The following is a 6,589-nucleotide window of genomic DNA, read 5'->3' on the forward strand; positions in this document are numbered from 1 at the left end:
CATCATCATTGCCAAGCAAGCACAAACTGAGCAAGGCTGTACTGAATGTACATTTTTTCACTTGGCATCTCCAGCAAGGGTCCTGATTGACAGCAGCAGAGGCTTCTTCACAAGGTAAGGAAGTGCCTTGGGCAGCAGGAGGAAAACCGTGAAAACAGTGGCACTGCACCCAAGTAGAAGTGTTGGAGTGAAGCAGCGGAGAGTTTTTGCCGAGACTGAAGATATCTCTGTGGTCCTGATACTAGGAGCTTGCTATGCAATCTTGGGCAAAACATTTACCCTCTCTGAACCTCAGTTTTTTCATCCATATGTTGGAGATAGTTATGGTTGGCAGTTAGAATGCTCTCTGCCCCTTGAAAATCTATGATATAATTATATTGGGTGTAGATCACAGCAAGATGGATTTGATAACCAAACATGATACACTCCTTATAATGGAAACTGCCAAAATCATTTGAACTATTGATTTATAAAGATGGTTTTGTCAAAGAGCTTGAGAAGGAGAATCAAACAAAAAAACAAGTAATTACAATGTATTGCATTTCAAAAATGTTATGTATGTGGAATAATAATACAACATACAACCTTTTGGGACTGGCTTTTTTGACTAAGCATAATGCCCCGGAGATTCATCCAGGACGTTGTATGTATTGCTGAATAGTATTCCATGGCATGGATGTACCACAGTTTGTCTATTCATTTGGTGGAGGGTATTTGGGTTTTCAGTTTGGGATTTTACAAATAAAGCTGCTGTGAACATTTGCGTACATGTTTTTGTGTGAACTTAAATTTTCACTTATTTGGGGGTAAATATCCATGGATGCAATTGCTGGGCTGTATGGTAACTGCATGGTTAGTTGTTGTTGTTTTTTTTTTTGAGTGGTTAGATTTATAGAGTTTAATTTTAATATTTTTGAAAAAAATTTAAATTGAGGTAACATTGGTTTATAACTTTATATGTTTCATGTGTAGGCATGTTTAGTTTTGCCAATATTTTTTTGCCAATAGTTTTGCCAATATTTTATTCCAGCGTGGCTGTATCATACTACATTCATATCATCAATGGATGAGTGATCCAATTTCTCCACATCCTTGCCACCATTTGGTGTTGTCACTTTTTAAAATGTTAGCTATTCTGATAGGTATTTAGTGACATCTCAGTGTGGTTTTAATTTGTATTTCCCTGATGGTTAATGATGTCGAGCATATTTTTATGTGCTTATTTGTCATCTTTATATCCTCTTCCCTGAAACGTCTCTTCATATCTTTTGCCCATTTGTATATCCTGGAGAACAGATTAGTGGCTGCCAGGAGTTAGGGATGGGGTGGGGTGGGTGGAGGAGGAAGGTGGGTATGGTTGTAAGTGACCAACACAAGAGATCCTTGCGGTGATGGAACTAGTCTGTGTCTTGACTGTAGTGATTGTCACAAGAACCTACAAATTGATAAAATTACATAGAACTGAATACTCATATACACACACACATGCATGTACACACAAATGAGTACAAGTAAAATTGGGGAAATCTGAATAAGATAGGTAGACTATATCAATATCAGTATTCTGGTTGTGATATTGTACTATAGTTCTGTAAAACATTACCATCGGGGGCACTGGGCAAAATACATGGTATCTTTCTGTATTATTTATTACAACTGCATGTGACTCTACAATTATCTCAATAAAATTTTCAATTAAAAATTTAATTGGAGACAGTATCTGTATTAAATGCCTTGCTCATTTGTTCCATAAGACATCACCCTCTTACTATTAATAAAAACCCGGTAGATAGATTTTTTCAGTGGATTGGGATCATTTGACCTAGCCTAAACAGAGATGAAAGGAATAAGTAGAGTGTAGGTAACCATCTGTAATAGTTTAGGAGATCTTAGGCACCATTAATGATTAATTAATCACGTAATTTGCTTAAGGTCTGTCGTCTTATGTAGCTTTTTGTATGCAAAGCCCATGTCTGCATATTTTACTTATTTATTGCCTGGCTACACACTAGTAGATGCTCAATAAATATACTAGCTGGATGAATGAATGAATGAAAGAACGAATGGATGAATGAATGTTGTCCCAGAGAAATTTGTCAAATGCAAATGCGAACTTCCAGAGGACAGTGGAGCACAAGATTAGCAATTACAATGAGACCAAGTTTATTCGGTGCCAACATGACTAGCTTTCATTTTTCTCAGATCATAAAACTAAAATATACTCATTGTAGACAATGTGAAAAACACAAAAAGTATAAAGTCATAAATAAATGATTTAATAATTTCACCACTAAGAATTACTTGTTAATGCTTTGGATTTTTCCCTCCAGTCTTATATATGTATATTGCATACATGCGTACACATGTGCACACACCTGTACACACATGTTTTCTCTTTTGTGAACTGCTGTACCTGACCTCGATCTCTTTTTCCATTGGGGTCAGAGTGTTTTTCTTTTCAATTTGTATTAGCTCTTTATATATTAAGGATAACTACCTTTTGCCACGTCTGTTATTAATCATTTTCTTAGTTTATTATAGCGTTTTTAATTTTGTTCATGATCATGGGCATTTAGGAGTGTGAGATTTGCATTCAGGCAATGTATGGCTGTTTTTCTTAAAGAGGCAGTGCATCAGAGAGTGTAGCTTTGAGTTGGAAATTGGACTCTGCCAATTGTTAGCTGGGTGACCCTGGGCAACTAAATTACCTTATATTTCTAAGACTCAGTTTCATTACCTGTAAAATATGGATAATGATACATAAATTATAGTTTGTCAGGGCTAGAAATAATGTCCTCATCAATAACATGGGAAGTATATAGTCTCTACTTGATAGCCTTGATGTGAGAGATTCAATGAGATAATGCATACTAAAGGTTAGCACAGCTCTCAGAACCTTCCTGCCTCCGCGTTCGGACCTCGCTGCTCCAGCCTCCAGGCCCCGTCCCATCCTTCCAGCCTGTGTCCGGCAGCAGAGAAAAACTAATTACATATCATTTTCTTGCCCTGTACATACTTTGAGGTGAGCAAAAAGATTACAGTACATTTTAAAATGAGGGAAATTGTGCACATCCAGGCCATTCAGTGTGGCAATCAGATTGGTGCCAAGTTCTGGGAGGTGATCAGTGATGAACATGTCATTGAACCCACTGGCACCTATCATGGGGATAGCGACCTGCAGCTGGACCGCATCTCCGTGTACTACAGTGAAGCCATAGGGGGCAAATATATTCCTCGTGCTATCTTGGTGGATCTAGAACCCGGGACCATGGACTCTGTTCGCTCAGGTCCTTTTGGTCAGATCTTCAGACCAGAAAACTTTGTTCTTGATCAGTCTGGGACAGGCAACAACTGGGCCAGGGGCCCCTGTACAGAGGGAGCCGAGCTGGTCGACTCGGTGCTGGATGTGGCTCGGAAGGAGGCCGAGAGCTGTGACTGCCTGCAGGGCTTCCAGCTGACCCACTCGCTGGGCGGGGGCACGGGCTCTGGAATGGGCACCTTGCTCATCAGCAAGATCCGTGAAGAATATCCTGACCACATCCTGAACACCTTCAGTGTGGCGTCCTCGCCCAAAGTGTCCGACACCGTGGTGGAGCCCTAGAACGCCACCCTCTCCGTCCATCAGCTGGTGGAGAACACTATGAGACCTACTGCATTGACAACGAGGCCCTTTACGACATCTGCTTCCGCACCCTCAAGCTGACCACGCCAACCTATGGGGACCTGAACCACCTCGTCTCGGCCACCATGAGTGGTGTCACCACCTGCCTCCGCTTCCCTGGCCAGCTCAATGCTGACCTCCACAAGCTGGCAGCCAACATGGTGCCCTTCCCACGTCTCCACTTTTTCATGCCTGGCTTTGCGCCTCTAACCAGCCGTGGAAGCCAGCAGTATCGGGCCCTCACTGTGCCGGAGCTCACCCAGCAGGTCTTGGATGCCAAGAACATGATGGCTGCCTGTGACCCCCGCCATGGCTGGTATGTCACCGTGGCTGCTATCCTCCGTGGGCGGATGTCCATGAAGGAGGTGGATGAGCAGATGCTCAACCTGCAGAACAAGAACAGCAGCTACTTCGTGGAATGGATCCCCAACAATGTCAAGACGGCCGTCTGCGACATCCCACCCTGTGGCCTCAAGATGACGGTCACCTTCACTGGAAACAGCACAGCCATCCAGGAGCCGTTCAAGTGCATCTCAGAGCAGTTCACTGCCATGTTCCGCTGGAAGGCCTTCCTCCGCTGGTACACAGGTGAGGGCATGGACGAGATGGAGTTCACCGAGGCTGCGAGCAACATGAACGACCTCGTCTCCGAGTACCAGCAGTACCAGGATGCCACTGCAGAAGAGGAGGAGGGTTTCGGTGAGGAGGCCTAAGGCCAAGTCCCCACCACCGCAGGCTTCTCAGTCCCCTCTGCCTTCCTCAGCCGCCCCTTTCCTCTCCCTCAGAATTTGCGTTTTCTGCCTCTGTCTTGTTTTTTCTTTTTTTTTGGAGGGTAGTTCTAGAACAGTGCCTGGCACATAATAGGCGCTCAATAAATATCTGTTGTTTGTTGAATGTCTCCTCTCTCTTTCCACTCTGGGGAACCTAGATTTCTGCCATTCTGGGTAACCCTGTATTTCCTTCTGGTGCCCACTCCTCCCATCTGTCCAGTTAACATTTCCCTCTCTGTTTTCGAGATAACCTTTCAAGAAGCTGGGTCTCATCAAATCCCATTTAGAACCATGTGCTGGTAACCCCGATAGATGACCACCATCCTAGGCCCATGTGGTAGCCCAGGGGAAAGGAAACCAAGCAGCAGGTAGAAGTCCCTACAGGGAAGGGGTGGGGTTTTGGAGAGGGGCATCCAGGCTATTGAAGTCCTAGTTTCCAGATATCTCCCTGCTCCTCTCTCAGCTTCTGGGGAGGTGTTAACAGTATTATCTCCATTTTCAGTCTCCCTCCAAGGACTGTCCTGAGCCATTTCCTTTGTAAGGTTCTGGCCACCACCCTGTCAAGGGGGAGATCCTTCCCTCTTCCACTTTACCTCCTTCATAATGCTGGATTCCTTCCTTTCCCCTGGTCAGAAAAGGGGGTCAAGAGGAGCAAGAGAGAGACTAGCCTTGGTCTCTAAGCCTCCAGAAAGCCCCTCCCCAGCCCTATCTTTTCTTACGGAAAAAAATGAATATCAGCCCTTCTGTACCTATATGGAAAGCTATGTGCTGACACCTAAATGTCATTTCCCAGAGAGGGGACAGGACACCCTCCGTCTTTTGGCAACATCTCATCTCTTACTTTTGCTATTGCCTTACCCCCACCCTTGGTTTTGTCCTATTCTACACTTCAGATTTCTATTATGTTGAACTTGCTACTTTTTTTCATACTGAAAAGATGACATTGCCCCAAGAGCCAAAAATAAACGGGAATTGAAAAAAAAGTTAGCACAGTACCTGGCACATGATGTGTTCAATGTTAGCTATTATTCCTCTACTGAATTTACCCATAGGAATTCTTTTTCATTCTGCTGGAGAATACCCATCTATATTTTTTATCATATATATATATATATATATTTTTTAAACTGTTAACTATTTTTTCCTTTGTCTCTTTAATACATTTGGAATTTGTTTTGGAGTGATGTTGTAGCTCTCCCACCTGAATCACTGCACAATTTATTGAATGGGTATCTTTTGTTCGTTGAAACATCCCCTACCTTTTTTGTCATTTCTGAGAATCTGAGATGTTTTGTAAACTTTGCTTCGATGTTTCCGAGAGCTGATGCATCAGAATCTGGTGTGGGTATAGATTTGTGACAAGGTCTTCATGATGGCAGTTCTTTGCAACGTTATCTCAGTAAAAATAATTGTAAATGGCACAACACATTTTCTACTCAGAAGAACTGTTTGGTAATCGTTTGGGGTTTGGCTAAGCTAGAACCCTGCTCCCCAAAATGGACCTGCAATATCAGCATAGTGTGGGAGCTGGGTAGAAATGCAGAATCTCAGGCCCTGCTCCAGACCTGCTGAATCAGAATCTGCATTTTAGCAAGAGCACATAAAAGTCTGAGGAACACTAAGCTAGACCACACTTTAATATCTATAAAGACACACATATACACACACACACTGTTTTTTGCAAAGTAATGCATATCATTGTATAATATTTGGAAATCCTAGTTAAGTGTAAAATAAAAATTACGTAGAATCCAACCACCTAGAGTTAGCTCCTGTGAATATTGTAGTTTTCTCTAGAATTTTCATTATTTTTTAGATTGGCATTTCAGTGTACATAAGGCTGTGCATACAGATAATTACATGGCATTTCCACATGTACCAAATATTCTTTGAAATAATGGTTTTTAGTGGCTGCCTGATGATCCATCCTATGGATAAGGCTTCATTTTCTCAGCCATAACTCCCATTGTTAAGCAGTCAAGTTGTTTCTATCTCTTTGGTATTGTGCTGTGAACATTCTTGTACATGCATTTTGAATAAATATCTGCTTAACTCCTAAAGATAGAGTCGTACAGGATTAAAGAGTCGGGATGATTGTAGGAATCTTTTTTTTTTTTTTTTTTTTGCAGTACGTGGGCCTCTCACTGTTGTGGCCTCT

General features: G+C 42.4%; 1 pseudogene; it reads left to right on the forward strand.

The window, feature by feature from the left end:
- Positions 1-3,024: 3,024 nt before the first annotated feature.
- On the forward strand, positions 3,025-4,555 carry LOC113614980 (tubulin beta-7 chain pseudogene; annotated as a pseudogene).
- Positions 4,556-6,589: the final 2,034 nt, after the last annotated feature.

Source organism: Aethalodelphis obliquidens, unplaced genomic scaffold, assembly GCF_003676395.1.
Source record: "Aethalodelphis obliquidens isolate GAN/ISIS:26980383/991018 unplaced genomic scaffold, ASM367639v1 scaffold110, whole genome shotgun sequence".
NCBI lineage: Eukaryota > Metazoa > Chordata > Mammalia > Artiodactyla > Delphinidae > Aethalodelphis > Aethalodelphis obliquidens.